Genomic DNA, 22,942 nt, shown 5'->3' on the forward strand with positions numbered 1-22,942 from the left:
CCTGGCTCCAGTAGTACTTTGGCCCACTACTGAGAAGGTGGTGCTACATGCACAGAGCCCCACGCTGGGTTCTTCCAGCTTTTCCACATGTATAGCACATTACTATTGGAAGAGCACGCCAGAGCTCCTTGCTCCCATCAGTGCCCATTGGTCCGTATTTCCCCAACCTACTCTCTGTCCTACTCTCCCTGGCCTCTAATAACCACCACTGCACTGCCAACTTCTATAAAATCAACTTTTTTTTTTTTAGATAGATTCTCATTATGTAGCTCAGGTTGGCCTCAAACTCCTGATCCTTCTACCTCAGACTCCCAGGTGCTAGGATTATGAGTGCAACACCATGCCTGGCTAGAGATAAACTTTAAGGTTTTGCACATGTACTATGTGTCTTTGTGTGTCTGGCTTATCTCACTTTACATGAATACCTCCAGTTCCATCCATGTTGTTGCAAATGACAGGATTTTGCTCTTTCTCTGTCTGAATAATACTCCACTATACATACATACATATATATATATATGCGCCACACTTGCTGTATCCGTTCACCAGGTGATGAGTGCTTAAACTGTTTACATTTCTTGGCTCTTGTAAATTATGCTACAGTGAACACAGAAATTTAGACATCTCTTCAACATACCAATTCCATTTCTTTTGGCTATATAACCAATAGTAGGATGGCCAGATTACATGCTGGTATTATTCCTAATTTTTTAAGAAATCTTAATAGGTTTTCTGTAATGCCTATACTGATTACATTCCCACGAACAGCATGAAATGATTCCATTCCGTACATCCTCACCAGCACTTGGTATCTGGAGTGAGGTATTACCTCATTGTATATCCATTTTTTTTTGTTTTGTTTAGCTTTGTTTTATTTGCAGTGGTAGGGATTGAACCAAGGGCCTTATATATGCTAGGCAAATGCTCTACCACTGAGCCACACCTCTTGCCCTCATTATAGCTTTGATTTGCTTGCATTTCCCTGGTAATTAGTGATGTTGAGCATTTTAAAATATATCTCAGCAGTCTCCAAACTTTGGGCACCAGGGACCAATTTTGTGTAAGACACTTTTTCCAAAAACCAGGAGAGGAGGGAGCAATGGTTTGGTGATAATTCAAGCTCATTACATGTATCATACATTTTATTTATTTTCTTGTTTTATTTTTGTTTTTGTTTTGAAACAGGGTCTCGCTATGTAATCTAGGCTGGCCTTGAATTGACTGTGTAGCCCAACCAAACTCGTGGTGATCCTCTTGGCTCAGCATCCTGAGTGCTGGGATTACAGGCATGCACCATCATGCCTGGCTCTGTTTATATTACTATATTTTAATATATAATGAAATAGGGGCCAGGGTTTTAGCTCAGTTGTTCCGGCACCTTCCTCACAAGCACAAGGTCCTGAGTTCAATCCAAGGTACAAAAACCAAACAAATAAAATATATATATATAAAATGAAATAATTATACAACTTACCATAATACAGAGAGGGAGCCCTGAGCTTATTTTCCTGAAACTAGAGGGTCCCATTTGGGTGTAATGAGAGACTGATATCTGAAGTGTGTTGCTTATCTTCAATCTACTCTAAAATCTCATTTTGGTTAATGTCACTGCAGAAAAACCCCAATTCACAAAGACAGAATATTATAAATGGAAGGAAGAGTACCTGTTAGCTGTTCCTCAAGGGGAGACTTGAAGTTGTTTCAAATATACTTTGAAGGACACCATCATTTACACTCTCAACCATCTGAACCTCTTCCTGCTTGGACAAAGTCATTTTACGTGGCTAACTCACAAATGGGTTACAGGTCCATGCCTGTCTTGCTAAGGGGTCTCTTGTGGTTGGGAAGTGGTGTTCAAACTCTTTTGAAGGCTGAGATAGGTGATTATACACCAACTGGAGGAAAAAAAGGCCCTGGCACAGTCTTTTTAAAAATCTCTGCTAATGTTTGAAACATGTTGAAAATCCCAATGTCATCCCCATATTTCCAGTTTGGCTTTGAATGAATCCCCTTTATATGCTAACTTAAACACAGTTGTTGTTCTCCCCTGAAGTCATGGATTGAGTTCACTGAGCAGGTTGAATATGTCACATGAGTAAGCAGGTTTTGTGACTCACTCTGTGTCACTGAAATGTGCTGCCAGTAATGATTGGGGTTTTTTTTTGTTTGTTTGTTTTGCTTAAATTCTTTTATTGGTACATTTTAGGTATGCAATACATTTATATTTATCATTGGGTGCTTGTACCTGTACATGATGTATCTTGGTTCTTATTTTTTCCCCATTACCTGTGCACCCTTCACCCCTCCACCCTTTCCTATTTACATACTTCGTTTCCATTTCTTTTTCTTTTCTCATAATTTTTCCTTTCCATTCTTTCCTTTCCCCATCTCCTCCCACCACCCCTACCCCTTTGGACCTTTTCCTGTTTCAAAGTATCAATTATTAGTTATTAATCCTTTCGGTCCTTATTTACACTCTCAGTTTCTCATACTAGAGAAACTATTTGGTATTTACATATGTGTGTCCTATTTATTTCACTTAAGAGTATGGCCTCAATATTCATCCATTTAGCTATAAATGACTCTAGTTTCTCATTCTTTATGGCTGAGTAGTACTCCATTTTATAAAAAAGCCACATCTTCTTTATCCAGTTTCCAGTTGATAGGCACTTAGGCTGTTTCCAAGCTTTAGCTATTACAAGCTGTGCTGCTATGAGTATGGGTGCACATATATCGCTGTGGTATGATTCTTTTAATTCTTAAAAATATGGAATGCTTCATGAATTTGGGTGTCATCCTTGTACAGGGGCCATGCTAATCTCTGTATCATTCCAATGATTAGTTTTTAAAAGAAATCTCTGGAACAGCTCTTATAACTCAAAAACTCTGACCTATGATCTAGAACTGTCTCACTTCTGTGTGTAAGAGAGGACATGTGTGCTCTGTATCTACCTTCTCATGAAGCTGCATGAGCTGATGCAAGTTGAGGGCATGTACTTTAGGGTGACTGACAGTTTTAACTGTGTCCTGTTAAGTTTAGGTGACATTTTTTAGTTAACCAGCATTTCTCTGTAGATGACACAGGGCTTCGACTCATATTCAGAAGTGACCTCTTTGACCTGAGTAGTGAAACCAGAAAGCTGTTCAGTCATGCCAATGGGTTGTCTGTGGATATATCAACACAAAATGACCAGTGCAGTTATCCTAATAAGTAATCATCCAAAGACCTGAATAGTTCTACAGCTGTGGTGTTGACTGGCAACAAAAGTGCACATGACATGTTCTCATGTGCATCCTCCTGCAAAATGTGTCATAAAAAACAAGCACCATTGCCTGGTTATCTACATTGGTAGACTTATCAACCTAGATTGTGTACCACAATGATTTGTTAATCCTCTCCAACAAAGGTGCCTCAGGAAACTCTTCAGTTATACCAATTTTTCCAGTTATGGTGCTAGCCAAAAGAGAAACATATGCCACCCTCTGAAACTGCAGCTTCCCCTAAATGTTCATGATGAATGACTTCAGCAGCAGGCAGGATCAACTCTTCACACTTCTTAGCTTTAGCAATGCAGTAGCCTCTAGGAATGATGCAGACACATTGGATGAAATGGTAGCATTCAACAATTGCTTGTTTTCTAAATAATAATAATTTCTGTTCTTTATGTTTATGAGGTTTTTTTTCTTTTTAAAACTCTAAAGGCTTGTCTTTTAATGCAAGGTGCTTGGTCTTCATGTGACAAAGCAGTTTTGAATGTTCTCTGGTTTCTTTGGATAGCTGTCATCACACATTATACAAAGCAGGCTTGGAAAATGTGAATCACCTTTCGCAATGAACCTGTAATTTAAATAGGACTCCTGGTGTATTCTTTTAAGTGCAGCTTTCTTTTTGTTGGCAGTCTTAAGAGTCTTCTGCTGTCTCATTACTGGATCTTCCCCCTTTTTAGAAAAGTCCTCCAGTGACTTTTTTTTTACTCATTTTGGTTAGGGTTAGCTTGTAGACTTATAAAAACTGTGACTGAAGCCAGGCGTGGTGCCGCAGGCCTGTAATCCCAGCACTCAGGAGGCTGAGGCAGGAGGATCACTGTGAGTTCCAGGCCAGCCTGGGCTACACAGTGAGTTCAGGGCCAGCCTGAACTACAAAGGGAGACCCTGCCTCAAAAAAACAACAAAAAAACAAAAACCAAAAAACTGTGACTGAGGCAAGTGCACTGTGGGATAGAAGCACAGATAAAAGTGGTAAATAAAATAATGGGTAGATCACAGGTGAACCAAAATAAGTGTTGGATTATGACTTAAAGCCTATCACCAGATGCAGCTGTACAATTGAAGTCCATCTACTCACTTGCCACTGTAAAGCCTGCCACAAGATGCAGCTTAATTGGCACCTGCCAGTCACTGATAGGGTTTTGATGAGTCTGAAAGCACGTGACTTATTATGGTTTCTGTTCAGTTAAACCTCTGCTAATACTCATCTATATCTGCAGCTGCTCCCCAATGCTAGCATCAGTGCCTCAGCTCCACCTATGATCATCAGGCATTAGATTCACATAAGAAGCACACAGCCCAGATCTTTCATGTGCTCAACTCAGAGTAGGGTTTGCACTCCAATTAGTAGCAATGCTTCCACTGAGCCAATAAGAGGCAGAGTCCAGGCAATAATCAAGTAATGGGGAGTGGCTATGAATGCAGTGAATATTCAGTTGTCTGCCACTCCCCTCCTGCTGAGCACCATGGTACCCTGGTGTACCTGTTGGTCATTTATGTCATCCTTTGAGAAATGTCTATTTATATGTTTCCCTTTTTTTTTTTCTTTTTTGGTACTGGGGGTCGAACTCAGGACCTTGTGCTTTCAGGGCAGGTGGCAGAACTGCTGAGCTAAATCTCCAGCTTCTGTTTCCCATTTTTAATCAAGTTATTACTATTACTATTAATATTATTATTTTGCTGTAGAGTTTTTGGAGTTCCTAATAAATTGTGGGGGGTTTTTTTGCTCTGTTTTTTTTTTCTGGTACCTGGGATCAAACTCAGTACATTGCACCTGTGAGGCAGGTGGTACCACTGAGCTAAATCCCTGGCTCCCTAATACATTTTGGATATAAGCTCTTTCTCCCACATTGTAGGTTGTCTCTTAGCTCTGTTAGTGATTTCTCTTGCAGTGTAGAAGCTTTTTGACAGAAATTGATATAAATGGTTTGTTTTTTGGGGGGGCGTGCTGGGGATCAAATTTGGGTCCTTGTGCTTACAAGGCAGGCACCAGAACCACTGATCTAAATCCCTGGTCCTTATAAGCTCTTCCTCAAATGTACAGTTTGCAAATATTTTCTCTCATTCTGTAGGCTGTCTCTTCACAATGTTGATTATTTTCTTTACTATGCAGAAGCTTTTTATTTATATAATCCTGTTTGTCTATTTTTGCTTTTGTTTCCTGTGCCTTTGGGATCTTGTTTAAAAATAATCCTTGTCCATTCTGTTGTCCTGAAGTGCTTCCCCTGTGTTTTCTTCTAGTACTTTCATAATTTCAAGTCTTACATTTAAGTGTTTGATGTATTTTTGGTTGATTTTTGTAACTGGTAAGAGATAGGTATCTAGTTTAATTCTTCCACAAGTGGATATCCAAGTTTCCCAGCACCATATATTGAAAAGATTGTCCTTTCTTTTATGCACATTCTTAGTACCTTCATAAAAAAATCAGCAGACTGTAGCTGCATGGGTTTTCCTCTAGGCTTTTTGTTGTTTCACTGGTCTGTGTGTCACTTTTTATGACAATACTGTGCTTTTCTAAATTTGATTTTTTTATTGTATGAATTTTCACTTTTATTTTAGTGTCTATTAATTTAAAAAATACTGGTTTCAATGCATATATTTTGTTCATATCTATCTGTAGGGAACAAAACAGGGAAAATTACCAGAACCCCTGAAGCTCCTGGTCTCCAGTGAGCCACTAAAACACAAAGCAAGTTAAAGAATAAAGATAGGAAAGGAGACTTACAGAAGAAGCTGAGTTTTGGGCCTAATCAGTGCTATTCTGGGCAGCAAAGACAAAGGCACCCTAAGCTGGCCACTATTTGTTAAATTCATAGGGAGTATCAGATGGCTCAGAGGGTGGAGATAATCCTAAATTGACAAGGATTTTATAATCAGAGGAAGTATCAGATGACTTGGAGGGTGGCAGTAATCCTATGACCATGAGGATCTTATGCTGGTCAGAATTTTAGATTGATTAGGACAGTGAGATAAGAAAAACATTCTACAACAATAGGTGGGATGGTTTAAGCAGATAAGGAATGTGTCCCTTCCAGGTGAAATCTTTCTACTTGATTCTCAAAGACCCATGGTGTCTTCAGTTGATGTAATCTTGCCCTCCAGCATCACAGGACAACTGAGGTCTTTGTTGTGACCAGAGGCAAAAGGGAGTTATGTTTCTGCATGCCATAGCTGGCCCACAAGAAGACTAGGCCTCATAGAACCCTAATCATAATTTAATTGTGAAATGATTTTTTCCCCAAAATTATGTAGAATGGCTCCCAACATCTATCCCCTCATAACCTTCTCTTATACCCCTTTCTCCTCATCCCTTATTCTCTTCCTAATAGTTGCTTTTCTATTTTCATAACTTTTTTTAGATTCCACATATTAGGGGCCATGTTTCTTGGTTAGAGTATGTGCTGAAGTCAGGGAGTGTGATGCCTCCTGCCCTGTTCTTTAAAGGTTGTGTCCTTCCTGTATTTTTTTTCCCATGCAGTGTGTGCAGCAATGAGTACACTCATATCAAAGCATTTTGGCACCAATAAATGGGACTGCTTTGCTTGTTGTGGAGATGGTTTTTTCATTTCACAGCTCCTTGGGAGTTTTGTTTTGCCTTTTCCTGTCCTGGGGATTGAACCTAGGGCCTTTTGCATGTTTAAGCACTTGCTCTACCAGTTAGCTATCCCTCTAATCCCTCTGCCTGATTAGAGAGTTTTCATGGTCAGGGTACAGGGCTTGGCCTGGGGTCTTCCTTATATGAATATACCATAGTACATTGTACACAGGACACTCATTTTCCCAAATGATGATGTTCTCCCTTAAAGAAGAAATTAGGTTGCAAAAATGCTTAATTGGTACTGACGTTTTTGTGCACCTAGAAATGGGCCAGTGACATGTCTCCAGGGAAAACTGTTGACACAGTTGCCATGTATGCTTGCATCCTTTCTCCAGGCATGGCATGCAGACAGATGTGCACACACAGACACCCATGTTGCACATATGAGCACCGTCACAGCATCTGTGCACTGATTCCCAGCATGAGGAGTTTGAATTCTGATAGGTGTGGCCAAGTCACTTTTCAAAAGGGATGCTCTGCCTCTTCTCTAATTTTCCACACTTCTTAACACTGAGAAAATGGCAATAGTTTAAAATTTTACCAATCATGCCCAGCATGGTGGTTCATGCCTATAATCCCTGGACTCAGGAGGCTGAGGCAGGAGAATCACCATGAGGATCGCCATGAGTTCAAGGCCAGCCTGAACTATATAGTGGGACCCTGTCTCAAAAGAAATAAAAAATAAAAAATTTTACCAGTCTAGCCAGGTATGGTGGCACACACCTCCGAGGCAGGAGGATCACTGTGAGTTCTAGGTGGTCTGGGCTACATAGTGAGTTTAAGGCCAGCTTGGACTACACAGAGAGACCCTGTTTCAAAAAACAAACAAAACTGTTCTAATTCTCACTTTCTGGTTGTCAGGAGGATAGGTCATTTTATTGTGTTTATTACCCATTTGGAAGCATTACTTACATACTGCCTATTCACAGAAGAGCCATTTTTTCTTTGGGGAATATTTTTGTCTTTCACTTATGGTTTGCAATTAATAATTACTCTGAATACTAACCTTTGGACTGTTAAAGATGTTGTTAACCGAGCTGGGCACGTAGCTTAGTGTAGAGCATTTGTACAGGCCCTGGGTTCCATCTTTAGCACCACAAAAAAGAAAGAAATGTTGGGCCAGCAGTTTAGCTCAGTGGGTTCTGTCACCTGCCTTGCAAGTGCAAGGACCTGAGTTTGATCTCCCTTACAAAAAAAAAAAAGTAAATATTTTTCCCAGCATAAAACTTGCTCTTTGTCTAATACTTTTATTACTTCTATTTCATTCACTATCAGTTTAGCAAACATTTTCTAATGTCTTGATATCATTATCTCATTTCAAGAAAAAAACAAAACTAGTTTCCCTCTTTTTTTTTCTTTTGAGACAGGGTTTCACTCTGTAGTTCAGGCTGGCCTTGAACTCACAGCAATCCTCCTGCTTCAACCTCCTGAGTGCTGGGATTACAGGTTTGTGCCACCATGCCCAGGTCCCTCATTTTTATTTTTAAAAATTAGTGCCTATTAATTATACAGAACATTGGGTTTCATTATATTTTCATTTTTATTTATTCTTTGAAGTGCTGGTTATTGAACCCAGGGCTTGACACATGTTACACGAACTCTCTATCACTGAGCCACCAATCCAGCCCTCTTTTTTTTTTCAAATGAGGTATAGTGGCACACACCTGTGATCCCTGCACTCAGGAGGCTGATGCAGGAGGATCATTGTGAGTTTGTGGCCAACCTAGGCTCCATAGTGAGTTCAATCTCAGCCTGAACTATAAAGTGAGACCTCATCTCAAAAGACAAAAAGTTTTTATTTTTATTAGTACATGTTTGTAGTACACAATGATTACATTTATTGTGGGTAGTTGGTACATGTACATAAGACTTCTTAGTTTTTTGGGGTTTTTTCATCCCCTACCCCTCCCTCCTCCTTCCATCCCTTGGTCCACTTCCTATTTGCAAAAGCTCTATCTCCCTTTTATTTTCAATTCTTTCTTTTTTTTGGTACCGGAGATTGAACTTGGGTCCTTGCTATTTTGAGGCAGGCGGCAGAACCACTGAGCTAAATCCCTGGCTTCAATTCTTTTTTTTAATCACCTTTCCTTCCCCTCCCACCCTGCCTTCCTCCATCTCTTCTTCCCCTTCCCACTTGAAAAAAATCTTTCTACCTTCTATTATCTAGCATTTATGCTGTATTTTATTTTATTTTTTTGGTACCGGGGATCAAATTTGGGTCCTTCTGCTTGTGAGGCAGACAGCAGATCCACTGAGCTAAATCCCCGGCCCAATGTTGTATTTTATTTATATTTTGAGTTTCTCATATATTTCTGATATTTAAACTTGTGTGTCTGATTTATTTCACTTAATATTATGGTCTCAAGGGGCATCCCTTTTCCTATGAATGACTCAAGTTTATCCTTCTTTATGTCTGAGTAGTACTCCGTTGTGTATAAATAACTCATTTTCTTTATGCATTCATCCATTGGCTTACAGTTTTTCTTCTTTTTTGGTACTGGAGATCAAACTCAGGACCTTGCGCTTACCAGGGAGGCAGCAGCATCACTGAGCTAAATCCCTGGCCCCATCCATTCATCTGTGGATGGGCATGTGGGCTGTTTCCAAGCTCTAGCTATTAAATTATCATGCATTTGAAGTTAGATGAAGGAAAGTTTTCTTCCTTCCCCAAAACTCAAGGAGAGCACTGGGTGTGATGGTGCACACCTATAGTCCCAGCTACTCTGGAGGCTGAGGCAGGAAGGTCATGAATTTGAGGCCATCCTGGACTAAATAGCAAGACGAGAGAGAGAGAGAGAGAGAGAGAGAGAGAGAGAGAGAGAGAGAGAGAGAGAGAGAGAAAATGGGCATAATTTGCTTGGGCTACATAGCAAGACTTTCTCAAAACACTGAATTTGAGGCCAGCCTGGGCTCACAGAGAGCTCAAAGCCATCCTGAACTTCACAGTGAAACCTTGTCTCAAAAAAACCAGAAAAAGGCAACAAAAATACTACACATTACTGTAAGACCATGGGCCTCACCAAACGCTCCAGGGAGCTGACTACAGTGAGGATCACTCGGGAGGGAACACACCAGACAAATTGAGAAAGTAAAACAGACCTTTATTAGACTGGCCAGACGGCACCCTCCAAGCACCAAGCTTAGAGAGGCACTCAGCTCAGAGTCTGAGGTCCTTTTATAGGGGTCGCAAGAGGGAACTTGGCAAGCAGCAGTACAGAAGCAAGACATTGGCGGTTAGGGGAGTGTTGCAACTAATCATTACATAGCAGGCAACCACTATCTTGTTGTTTTTCTTGGAACAACAACAAGTACATTCCGGGAACTCGACATCCCCATGGTGACCCATAACAGAAGCAGACAAGATGGGGCCTTATTATAAAATGGAGTAACTTCTGTTCAGTCTCACATTCCCCACTGATTTTAGCACAGTAAGTAATTCTACGCATGGCTTTCTTCTTCTAGTGGCACTGGGTTGTATCTAGCCTGTTGGTTTAAAACCATTAGGCGAACAGATCCCACCTGGGCCCTTACATAGGCCATAAGTTTATTAATAATGCATGGGCTGAAAGTCAAAGCTAGTAGCAAGATTAACAGGGGTCCAACAGGGGCAGAAACAAGGGTTTTCAACCAGGGAGACCAGTTAAACATTGACTGGAACCATCCTCCTGTTTTTCTAATCTATTATATTTCTCTTGTAGGTGTTTATTTAGAGTGGCCAGGGTTTCTCTTATTATTCCAGATTTATTAGTGTAATAGCAACATTGTTCTCCTAGGGCTGCACATAGCCCTCTCTCTTTCATAAACCCAAGGTCGAGTCCTCAGCAGTTTTGAAGGACCATCTCAGCCAGAGAATCAACCTGTTTTTCTAAATGAGACACTGACTCGGTAAGAAGGCCTAAGTCTATTTTTACCTGTTGGGCAAGGGTCTTGAAGTTGGAGTCTTGCAGTCCTATTGCTGTCGTGCTCAGAGCCACTGATCCCACAATGCCTGCTGCAGTTAATAAGGGAATCAAAGCTGGGTGGCGCTTTTCTCTGGTGTGTGTCTTCTTAGCTATGTATTCCCAACCCTGGTCTTCTCCAAATATAGTTACTTGGGGCAAAATGTGGACCATTACGCATACCTCAAGTTCCTGATCATGGACTGTCATGGACAAACAAGGAGTTATACCATTTGTGCACGCCCACCATGCATTGTTTCCAGCTTTTAGATATTTTTCATTACTGGTGGTGGGTGTCTGATAAGAGCATATGCTCTCCAGATAAGAGGATGTAACACTTGGATTTTTAACACATAACACTTTTCCCATTATACCCCCTATCGACAACCTCTGTTGTTTCCAATCACACTCATTTTGGTTAACTTCTGAGTAGGTGCCATTTACTGCCACCCCTACATAATATGAGGGACATGGACTCAAACACATCCAACACCTTTGGGTAACACTGTAGTCAGATCTATTTAACAAGGTATACATGGCATTTTTAGGTATGGATGGATCGGAGATTCAGGAGCAGCTAATGTCACATTATGAGTTCTTTTGGCCTTTTTCTCTTGGGGGCCAGAGACCCTATAAATATTGCCCACCGGTTTAGGCAGTACTATTACTGGGCTACACTGGATAATGAGGTCAGTCATAGGGTCTTTTCCACCCGCATTGAGTGCCACCATCCAGGATTTTCCTTTTTCCCAATCTTTATACAGATTTTGCCATTGTTTTAAGGTTAACTTGATGGGATTATATTTTCCCACGGTACATGAACTGCTTGGTGTTTGTTGTTTTAAGGCCACATATGCATCATTCCCACCACCAGTTTTCCATGGGGCAATAGATTTGCAACCCCAATAATAACAGTGGTTTCCTGGTCCCCCATCACACCTTTTCTCTTTTCCTATGGGGCAGGCATAAATATCTATGTCTTGGAGGTTTCTTTCCAAATTATCATCTGTTCCACACCTCCCTCCGTGCCCCCCTGTACCCATTTTTCCAGATGAAACCCTATCATTTGAACCAGCCCCCCCCACACTAATGATTGAAAGCCCCAGATCACACAGGTCTACAACAAAGTGAGGCTGTCTATCAGTAGTGATGGTGGCAATGTGAGCTCCCATTAAGGCATTTTTTAGGGACCAAGTCCAGTTCTGGGGAATGTGGCTGGACAGCACTGGCTGGCGTGCAGATGCCCCTTCCATCGGGGCTGGTAAGAACAGCAACCCCATGAGCCCCCATATTGTCCAAACTAGTTTTTGATCAATCTTATCTTGAGGGGGTTCCCTTTGTTCTGGTCAACCCGCCATGTTGACACCGCTTCCTCAGGAGGTGCCGCCTTTAAATGGCTACAGTGGATCCAGGTAGAGTGGCCAGCTACCTTTACCGCCGTAGGGGTGGTCAGGATGACGGGAAACAGTCCTTTCCAGCGGGGTTCCAAATTTTTGGAATCAAACCTGCGAATGAAAACCAAATCTCCCGGCTTATAAGGTAGAGGTGATAAGGGTTTTTCTGAAGGGTGAGCTCTAGATTTTCTTATTTCTTCTTGCAAATCCGACTGAAGCTGGTGAACAGCTTTCAGTGATTTAAGGAGTGGGGGTGAGAGAGTTTTTCTGTCAATTCTAAAGCAATTCTAGGGAAGAGAGGGGGTGCTCACCTGTAGAGTATCTGGAAGGGGGATACATTTGAAGGCAAACTTGGAGTACACTGGGTACGGTAGAGGGCAAAGGGGAGAAGCTGGACCCATCCCTGTTCAGTCTCCATGCTTAATTTGGTTAATGTCTCCTTCAAGGTTCTATTTGCCCTTTCTACTTGCCCTGAGCTCTGAGGCCTATATGCACAATGTAAATTCCATTTTACTCCTAAGGCACTGCTAATCAATTTGGATATCTTGGCTGTGAAGGCCGGGCCATTGTTGGTCCCCAGGGCTAATGGCAATCCAAATTGGGGAATTATTTCTGTCAAAAGTTTCTTTACAGTTACTTCAGCCATTTCCTTTTTGGTGGGAAAGGCCTCTATCCAACCTGAAAATGTATCCACAAAGACTAACAGATACTTAAGTCAAACAGGCCAGGTTTCATTTCAGTGAAGTCTATTTCCCAGTGTTCTCCTGGAATTACTCCTCCATATTGAATTCCTGGGGGTCCCATGATTTGGCTGGCATTTACCTGAAGACAGGTGGGACATCATCTTACCAGGTCTTCTGCTTTTTGGGTCAGTCCTTGGCTGACGAAGTAGGGCTGCAGGGCCGCCAGCATCCGTCTTTCTCCAAGGTGAGTGGATTCATGTAGTTTTTGGAGCAGGGTGTCTGCCAGGGCTCCTGGCAAAACTACTTTTCCCCCTTCAGTGGTCCACCAGCCATGATCCCTTTTTCCATTGTTTTATTTTCATGTATTCTACTTCTTCCTTGGAATACTCTGGTTTATCTGGCAATACCGGGGTGGGGTGCAGGATCAATTGCTTCCCCACTGATTTTTGAGTGGCCTGTTTTGCTGCTTGGTTGGTGGCATTGTTTCCAATTATCTCAGGGCTGGACCCTTTTTGATGGCCCCTACAGTGTATGATGGCCACTTTCTGGGGCAGCCAAATGGCTTGCAATAATGCCAAGATCTCAGTCTTAGTTTTAATAGTCTTCCCCTCAGAAGTTAAGAGACCTCGATTTTGGTAAATTTCCCCATGTACATGGACTGTGGCAAAAGCATATTGGCTGTCAGTATAAATATTGATCCTTTTCTCTTTACCCAATTCCAAAGCTTTTGTTAAACCAATCAATTCAACCTTTAGGGCAGAGGTCCCTGGGGGTAGCCCTGTCTCCCATTCTACTTGGCAACTTTGGTTGACTACCGCTGGTCCAGCGTATTGAACCCCATCTCACACAAAGCTGCACCCATCAGTATAGAACATGGCCTCAGCCTGGGGGAGGGCTTGGTCCATTAGATCTGGACACCCTCCCTGCAAGTTCTTGAGAATCTCAAGGCAATCGTGTATGAGCACCTCCTCCTTGGACTCCAGGAGCAGAGTAGCAGGGTTGAGATGGGCGGTGGTGGAAAACCTGATGCGTGGCTGTTCCAATAGGAGTCCTTGGCATTGTAACAGTCTGGCATTAGACAGCCACTTGCTAGATGAGCTATTCAACAAGAGCTCAATGGCATGGGGAGTGATCAAAGTCAAATCCTGTCCAAATGTCAGTTTGTCAGCCTCTCGGGTTAGAGCAGCTGCTGCTGCTATTGTCCTCATACAGGTAGGCCACCCTCGGGCCACTGGGTCTAGCTTCTTTGAGAGGTATGCCACTGGCCACTTCCATGGTCCCAAAGGCTGAGTAATCACTCCCTTGGCTACCCCATTTTTTTCTGCTACATACAGAGTGAAGGGCTTCTTTATGTCTGGCAATGCCAGGGCTGGTGCTGATGCAAGCACAGTCTTAAGCAATTGAAATGCCTGCTGGAAAGCCTCAGTCCATTTGAGGGGCATATCTCCCCCTGCAGGGGCTTCATGCATGGGCTTGGCAATTTCAGCAAAGCCAGGGACCCAAATTCTGCAATACCCAACTGCGCCTAGGAATTCATGTACCTGTTTCTTTGAGCTTGGTTCTGGAATCTGGAGATTTGCTGATTCCCTCAATTCTGTCAGCCTCCTCTTCCCTTCCTCCAGAATATAGCCCAAGTAAGTTACCTTTGTCTGGCAGAGCTGAGCTTTCTTCCAGTACACTTGATACCCCAGGTCTTGGAGGACTTCCAGGAGGCCCACAGTGGCTGCAAGACATTCTTCATTGGTTGAAGTTGCCAGTAGGAGGTCGTCTACATACTGAAGAATAGTTGCTTGGGGAAAAGCTCTCCTTAACTCTCATAGATCTTTGCTGAGAGCTTCCCCAAACAGAGTGGGGGAGTTCTTGAATCCCTGTGGCAGCCTGGTCCATGTCAGCTGTCCAGTAGTCCCAGTGTCTGGGTCCGTCCATTTGAAGGCAAAGAGTGGCTGGCTCACTGGTGCTAGGGGTAGACTGAAAAATGCATCTTTGAGGTCTAATACTGAATACCACACATGAGCAGGAGGGATGAGACTTAGCAGTGTATAGGAGTTTGGTACCATTGGGTGGATGGTCTCCACCTGGCTGTTTACCTCCTGCAAATCCTGTACCGGTCTGAAGTCTGAGGTGCCAGGCTTCTTCACAGGAAGCAGGGGTGTATCCCAGTCTGACTGGCAAGGGACCAAGATGCCGCCTTCCTGAAGTCGGTGGATGTGCTTAGAGATCCCTACCTTGGCTTCCAGCCAGAGGGGGTATTGTTGCACATGGACAGGGGTAGCAGAGGCCAACAATTGGACCACCACCAGGGCATGGTGGTTGGCCAGACCAGGTGGATTGGTTTCAGCCCAAACCCTGGGAAACTTTTTTTGAAGGTAGTCTCATTTTTGTTCAGGGGGCTCTATGCCCTTCTTTAGCAATCTAAATTCATCTTCTAGGGGTACCATTACCATAATGGCAGAGGGGGGCTTGAGTTCGAAAGTCCCTCCTTCAGGCTCAAAGGAAATAATAGCCCCCAACTTTTGCAGCAAGTGTCTTCCCAGCAACAGGTACGGGCACTCAGGGATAACTAAGAAGGATTGGGTGATGGTGCCTTTTCCTAGATTCACAGTTCGTCTAATGCTCCAAGGGTAGGAGGCTGACTTCCCTGTGGCTCCAGTAATGGAGGTTTTTAAGGAAGTGAGGGGTCCAAGGGGAGTCTTCAGGACAGAGTGGGTCACACCAGTGTCCACAAGGAACTGAACATCTGTTCCCCCTATCTCCAAAGTCACCATAGGCTCACTAGGGTTAAGCAGCCATGAGCCTTGGCCTGGTCAATCTTCTTCATCTACTAAGAGGATTCCACCTTTTTCCTTTGGGGCCTCCTCTCTCTTTCCTTTTTTAGCTTTTCACAATCCTTTTTAAAATGGCCCTTTTCCTTAAAATAGGCACACTGATCTTTCTCTAATAAGGGTCGGATTTTTCCCTTGTTCCCTCCTTTGTTTTCAGGTCTTTCTTTCTGGACAAATCCTCCATTGGCCAAGGCAGCTATGGTCAGTTTTTCCAGTCTCTTGGCCATTCTCTGTTCTGGGGGATCCCTGTTGTTAAAGGCCTTCATGGCTACACTCATCAACTTTTCTCTATTCTCTCCCTCAAATCCTTCTAGGCTTTGCAGCTTCTTTCTAATGTCTGGGGCTGACTGGGTAACAAATGCCAAATTTATTGCCTGCCAATTTGCAGGGGCATCTGGATCAATGGGAGTATATGTATGGTATGCTTCCAACAGACACTCCAAAAAGGCAGAAGGGGATTCCTCTGATCCTTGAAGGACCTCACTTACCTTGCTCAAATTGGTAGGCTTCTGAGCAGCTCCCCTCAGGCTGGCCAGGAGATGCTGATGATAGTTCTGGAGAGCTTCTCTCCCACCTGAGGTATTAGCTTGCCAGCTGGGTCGGGTGGACGGGAGTTGTGCTTCAATAAGGGCCTGCTGTTGCTCATCTAGGGGGCCCTCTGCTCCACCTAGTACTGACCTTACAGCTTGTCCCTGGATTCTTTCCCTCTCCTCTGAGGTAAAAAGGGCCTGGAGATGTTGTTGGCAATCATCCCAAGTAGGATCATGGGTATGAAAGATAGACTCCAGGAGAGAGATTAGAGCTTGGGGTTTCTCTGAAAAAGGAGGATTCTGATGTTTCCAATTATATAGGTCACTTGAAGTAAAAGAGATATAAACATAGTGACCTTGCTCTGTCTCCTGAAGGGGCAAGAGAAGGGCCAAACTAGTTCCCCCAGGAGGGATCTCTCTAGGTCCATATGCAGCCCCAGCTCATGTGTGTGGGGGAGAAGTCACAGAGTCTGGGGACTGGGGCCTCCCAGGGAGAGGAGGATAGAGAGAGTTAGGAGCCAAAGGCTTCTCTGAAAAAGGAGGAAGGAAAGGATTTCGTGGTCTAGAGCGGGATCCATCTGAGGAGTTGGAAGATTCCACATAGGGTGGAGGCCCTCCCAAGGGGTCTAGGGGGTCAGGTTCCTGTGAGAGTATGGGCTTGGGAGCCCAGGTCTCAAGTCCCCAGTGTCCTTTTGGGGCAGTGACTAAAATGCAAGTGTCTGTTTGAAGGGAAGAGTGCTGCAGCCAAGCCGGAGGTTCCTCACAAGCCTGAACCCAGATGTCTATGCAGGGAAATTGGTCTTGATGTCCAGGGCTACCAGTGACCTTGCCCCAAACTGCCTGGCAAATACTGAGGTCAAAAGTCCCTTCGGCTGGCCATCCCACCCCGAAGGCTGGCCATTCCAGTTGGCACAGGGAGCAGAGTCTTCTGTGAGAAAATTTTACCCCATATTCATCTTCTTGTTCTGGAGAAAAAGCCAATTTAAAATTAGTGAGAAAACAGTCAAGCAGACTGGACCCGGTAGAACAGGATCCTCCCATTACTCTGTTCCTGATGAGGATTGGAAAAATGTAAAATTAGACACACAACAGACACAACACTGACATACAAAAGACAAGATGAATGGGCGCCACAACAAAGTGAAACTAAATCTTCCCTTGTTCCTCTTCAGGAATCTCGGGGTCAGGGGAGGCTTCCCAGCTCATCAGCCACCTCACTCCTGACTTTACAAATGGTTGCAACCGGCCGAAAGCTTACCTCCAGATGTTTTTCTGAGGTCTGTGTCCAAGAGTCTCCTGCTGGATCCCACCACGGAGTCTCGGCTGAATCAGGGGTTCCTACCTGGGGATCTTGCTGAGGCCTCCAAAATGTAAGACTGTGGGCCTCACCAACTGCTCTGAGGAGCTGACTACAGTGAGGATCACTCAGGAGGGAACACATCGGACAAATTGAGAAAGTAAAACAGACCTTTATTAGTCTGGCCAGACGGCACCCTCCAAGCACCAAGCTTAGAGAGGGGCTTGGCTCAGAGTCTGAGGTCCTTTTATAGGGGTCACAAGAGGGAACTTGGAAAGTAGCAGTACAGAAGCAAGACGTTGGAAGTTAGGGGAGTGTTGCAACTAATCTTTACATAGCAGGCAACTGCTATCTTGTGGTTTTTCTTGGAACAACAACAAGTACATTCCGGGAACTCGACATCCCCATGGTGACCCATAACAGAAGCAGACAAGATGGGGCCTTATTACAAAATGGAGTAACTTCTGTTCAGTCTCACAGTTAAGACTAGTAAAAATTTATTGGGGGAAAGAAAGCTTTTGCCTAAGAGAGACAGAAGGGGGACTGGAAAGTGGGTTGCCCACCCACCCCACTTTTCAAAGATGTTTTATACAGCAAGGCCATGTGGTGAGGTGGGTACAAAGTGGGACAAAACTGTAAGACCCAATGGAAGTTTACAAGGTGGGCATGAGGTGGGACAAAACCATGACCAACCAATAAGATTACAAATACAGTCACCCAGGTAATATTGATTAAATGGGGGTCAAATTGGGGAGCAAGTCATGTAGCAAGCAACAAGGATTTTCAGTAAGGGTGGGGGTCAGGGATATTTCCTGGAGAGGCTGGGTTAAGACCTTGACCCCCCATCCAGGCGATTGATATCTATTTACAATATCAATCACTGCTATTTATCCCTAGGGGAAGCACAAGAGTGTGTAGTTTCTCTTCTTTTACAATTCTGGCCTTGAGTCAATGTGTCTTGACTGTCCTCCATGTTGGCTCCTCCTGGGTGGCCCTGTGTAACTGCCTACAAGATATCTAACTAACTTACCTATCTGCAATACTGTGATTACTGGCATGCACCAATACATCCCACTTACTTTTATCTTTGTGTCCTCAGTCCTGAAAGTGGATGAGATAGGTAAATTTAAGGATAATAAGCCATGTATTACTAGGTTTTAGATAGTGTGGTGGATTACCTAATGGTCAACTTGGAACACCCAGCTGAACTGAGTCAGCATCGTTCTGTGCGTGAAAGACCCACCTGAGGATTGTTGACAAGGCATAAAAGGAGGACTAAAGAGGAAGACTATATTCTGTTATGCTGTTGATTTTCCTGGAGAGGCTTGCTGTGGCTGGTTTTCCTGATGTGAACTTGGGTGTTCTTGGTTGTCCTCTTCGGGGCTTAGGGGCTCACTGTTGCTGGAAATGTTTGCTATTCTTGTCAGGGAGCCCTGGTCTTTGCCTTGAACATGGTTTCCTGGCAGTACTGCAGATTCCGTAGCCTGCGTTGGCAGGAGTGCCATGTCCCTGGCCACGGTGGGGGTCAAGTACAAGCAGCTCGTCTGTGGAGACAATGGAACCCTTGAACCTGCATCGCCAGACAAAACACCAGCCAGGCTGATGTGGTTGGACCAGGTGCAATGCCCAGCAGGGCCTGACACGCTGTGGCAGTGCACATCCTCTCCGTGGAGGTGGAGACTGGCCAGCCCCGCCGAGGAGACCTGGATCGCTTGTGACGGTGGGTGTTCACTGGTCCCACGGGATCCCACCCTGCAGCTCTAGGTCCCCTTCAGAGAAAGCACCTTAGGCTTTATCCTCCTATTCCCACATCACCTTACCTTGTTAGAACTTATTCAGCAGGATGGGTGAACTCTGCGTGATCTCTATTCTATCTGCATAGTGTATTGAATATTCAACTATTACCAAATCTTAGCAAATAATATTCAGATATTATCTTACTACATTGATATAAGAAAAAAATCAGCTATAAAAATCAATCCTGCAGTGTTTTCCAGTTCTACACTTCCTTAAACTGGGAATGTACTTGGCATTTTCCCAGGCCCTTGTCTATTTTTTAATAAATTGCTTGTATATATCAATTTAAAAGTACACAAATATTTCAAAAAACACAACAAATATAAGGTAAACATAAAAATATGCATCAAAGAGAAAGTTATACAGATAAACACATGTGTTTACCATTGACTCAATAAAATGTCCTGAAAGTGTGTTAATTTGACACTATTCCACTCATACCTCAAAACAGAGACTACAGTGATTATATGTATAATGATACAAAAGGCAGTTCTCCAACAAGAACCCACAATTGTTAATACATATTTTACTAAGCAAAGCACCCACCATATAAGGCAAAAACATGAAACTGAAGGTAAAATCATAGATCCACAAATATCACTGAAAACAAAGCATCTCCCTCAGAAATTGATAGTTAAAGAAGGTACAAAGATCTGCAATGGGAGTCAAAATCAGCAACATCTCACCTCAAGTTGAGCACCACACTGTATGCAAAACCTGGAGAGCACACAGTCCTCTCAAAATCACAAGAAATATTCACCTGCATAGATCGTGCTCATAGCAACAATGAAGACCTTAAGATATCTAAAGAAATGGAAATCCTGCAAAGGGAGCTCTCACACCATATTGGAGTGAAAGTAGGAATTGACAGCAGAAATATATTTAGAATACAATAACCTTTTCTTCCTCTCTCCCTTTTCCTATTGTCTATTTCATATTTATTTATTCACTTTTAAATATAAGTATAATCATGCAGTTTAAGCTTGTGTGTCTGATTTATTTCACTTAACACTATGATCTCAAGGTGCATCCATTTTCCTGAAGATGCTTCAAGTTTATCCTTCTTTGTGGCAGAGTAGTACTCCATTGTATATAAGCACAACATTTTCTTTATCCATTTATCCATTGATGAGCATATGGACTGCTTACAAGATTTAGGTATTATGAATTGTGCTGCTATAAACATGGGTATACATACATCACTGTTGTATCATATTTTTCACTTTTTGGGAAGATATCAAGAAGAGGAATAGCTGGGTCAAATGGAATTTCTATTTTTAGATTTTTAAGAAATCTTCATACTGATTTCCATAGTGATCGTCTCAGTTTACACTCCCATCAACAGTGGAGAAGGGTTCCTTTCTCCCCACAACTTTGCCAGCATTTGTTATTGGTTGATTTCCTGATGAAGTGAAATGGAATCTTAATATTGTTTGTTTTTTTCAAATTAATTTTATTGGTAGATAATGTGAAATGTTTTAATTTGCACCTCCCATATACCCACTGACATGGAACCTTTCTTCATATATTTATTAGCTGATTTCATTTCTTCCTCTAAGAAGTGTGTATTCACTTTGATGCCCATTTTTATTGGATTTTAAAATTTGGGGTATCTAGGCTTTTTTGAGTTCTTTATGTATTCCAGATGTTGGTCCATGGAGGAGTAGCTGGCAAATAATATTCCCCATTCGGTAGGTTGTCTGTTTGGGAAAATGGCTACTTCACAGTTACAATGTTAATTTTGTTCTTTTGACATTTTCTGAGTCTCACTATGATTCTTATGCATGATTCTTATGAAATACAGTAGTTTACTAAAAGGACATACACTTTCACAGAAGGTAAATTTTGTAAACAACATAAACTCTGAAAACTTGTGCACATGAAATAAAGTTTTTAAACAGAGTTTAAAAATGGTTTTAAATTTTCTCCTGCAGTCTTACAGAAGCCTCAAACTTCTCAGAAATAATCCAGGTGTCTCTGATTTTTCAGACAAGATAAGGCTTAAAGATCAGGACCATCGTGCCCAGTGCTCCAGCCGCATGGAGGTCTGGCATGGCGGCTCCTTGGGGTTGGTGTGCAATGACTCCTGCGATCTGGGCAAAGCATAGGTGGTCTGCAGGCAGCTGGGCTGTGGCCAGTCTGTGATGTCACTGAAAGAGGCAGCGTTCAGTCAGGGAACTGGACCTGTGTGGCTCAGGTGAAGTGCAGAGGAAATGAGTCTTCCCTGTGGGACTGCCCCGAAGGATGATGGGGTACAGTGACTGTGGGCATAAGGAAGATGCTGCAGTGTGGTGCCTCCCAGGTCAGTGCCAAGAACTGGGAGCTTAGACCAACTGGCCACCAAAGAAGGTGGGCATTGCAGTGTGTCCTGTAAAGCCAGGACGGAGGGCACAGGGGGTGCGGTGGGGATGCTGTCTGCTGTTTCTATCCAAAGACATGAGAAATATTTACTCTGTGGCTCCCGGATTCCATCTCTTTCTCGTCTCTCATACAGGAACATCAGAATCACCACCAGCACCAGGTACAGTGTGGGGCTCAGGAGTTCGGGACCAGTTAGCTGCACCCTTCTTGTGCAGAGAGTTTGGGTCCAAAGAAGTCCTGAGGACTTGGATTTACTTTGGGGTCCTGTACCTGAGGAAAGAGATATTTAGTAACTAGGATCTGGATCATTCAGCTCAGACATCATCATCTCTCTTGATGCTTCCTTTTTCTTAGGGCACAAGGCTCTCACTGTTTCTGTGATCTTTGGAATCATTCTGTTGGCACTTCTCATCAGATTCCTCATGTGGATTTTGAAAAAGAGACAGATACAGAGGCTTACAGGTCAGAGCCAAATTGTGGTCTTTCTAATGTGTCTACAGGATAAGGGTTTTCTTGGGAGAAAAACAAATCAACAACAACAACAGAAATAGCTTCAAGTTTCAAATGAACAGGAAGTAGGTGCTAAGATAGGAGTTCAAAGAAGTGAGCGAGGTGCACTGTAGGGAGAGAGAGGGACAGATGTGTGAAAGTGTGAAGGAGTGTAAAGGATGGCATGTTTGTTGCTCTGCAGTGAAAGTTAAGTGTAAAGACAGAGGCTGCTGGCAAGGGAATGACAGATTATGAAGCATTTATATTCACTGGGAAGATGACTCACAGTCATTAAAGTACCAAGGAGACAAGTAAGATGGCCAGGCTTAGCTTAAATTTAGGGAGATCTTTTGGCAATAGGATATAAGAATGACAGGAATGGCATTTTGAAACAGTTGAGATGAAAGATGAAAAGCACTTTATAGGGAGATGGAAGGAAAAATAAATATTTTTGGAAAGATTCAGAAAGCCCTCCAGTGCATTATGAAGACCTGGTTGTTTTCATGTGTGAAGGGTAATTGTTACATGGTGACACCAGGGGTGACTTAGCCTTGTGCCAATTTCATTCAAGTGTGTAGCATTCTAAGGGAAAAGCAGGGAAAGGACAGGATGGATAAAGATTGGGTACCTTTGCACTGCTGAGAAAGGCACACAGAGAGGAGGGAAAGTTATACTGTATGGTCTGCTGATCCATAACCCAGGTCCTCTGTTGTCAGTTTTCTCAAGAGGAGAACGTTTTGTCCACCACATTTGATAGGAAGAGATG

General features: G+C 43.1%; 1 pseudogene; it reads right to left on the minus strand.

The window, feature by feature from the left end:
- Window positions 1-2,761: 2,761 nt before the first annotated feature.
- On the minus strand, window positions 2,762-2,857 carry LOC147829903 (U6 spliceosomal RNA; annotated as a pseudogene).
- Window positions 2,858-22,942: the final 20,085 nt, after the last annotated feature.

This window comes from Heterocephalus glaber, unplaced genomic scaffold (genome assembly GCF_053883595.1).
Source record: "Heterocephalus glaber isolate CG9 unplaced genomic scaffold, H.glaber_assembly_v1.0 deba00000347, whole genome shotgun sequence".
NCBI classification, from domain to species: Eukaryota; Metazoa; Chordata; class Mammalia; order Rodentia; family Bathyergidae; genus Heterocephalus; species Heterocephalus glaber.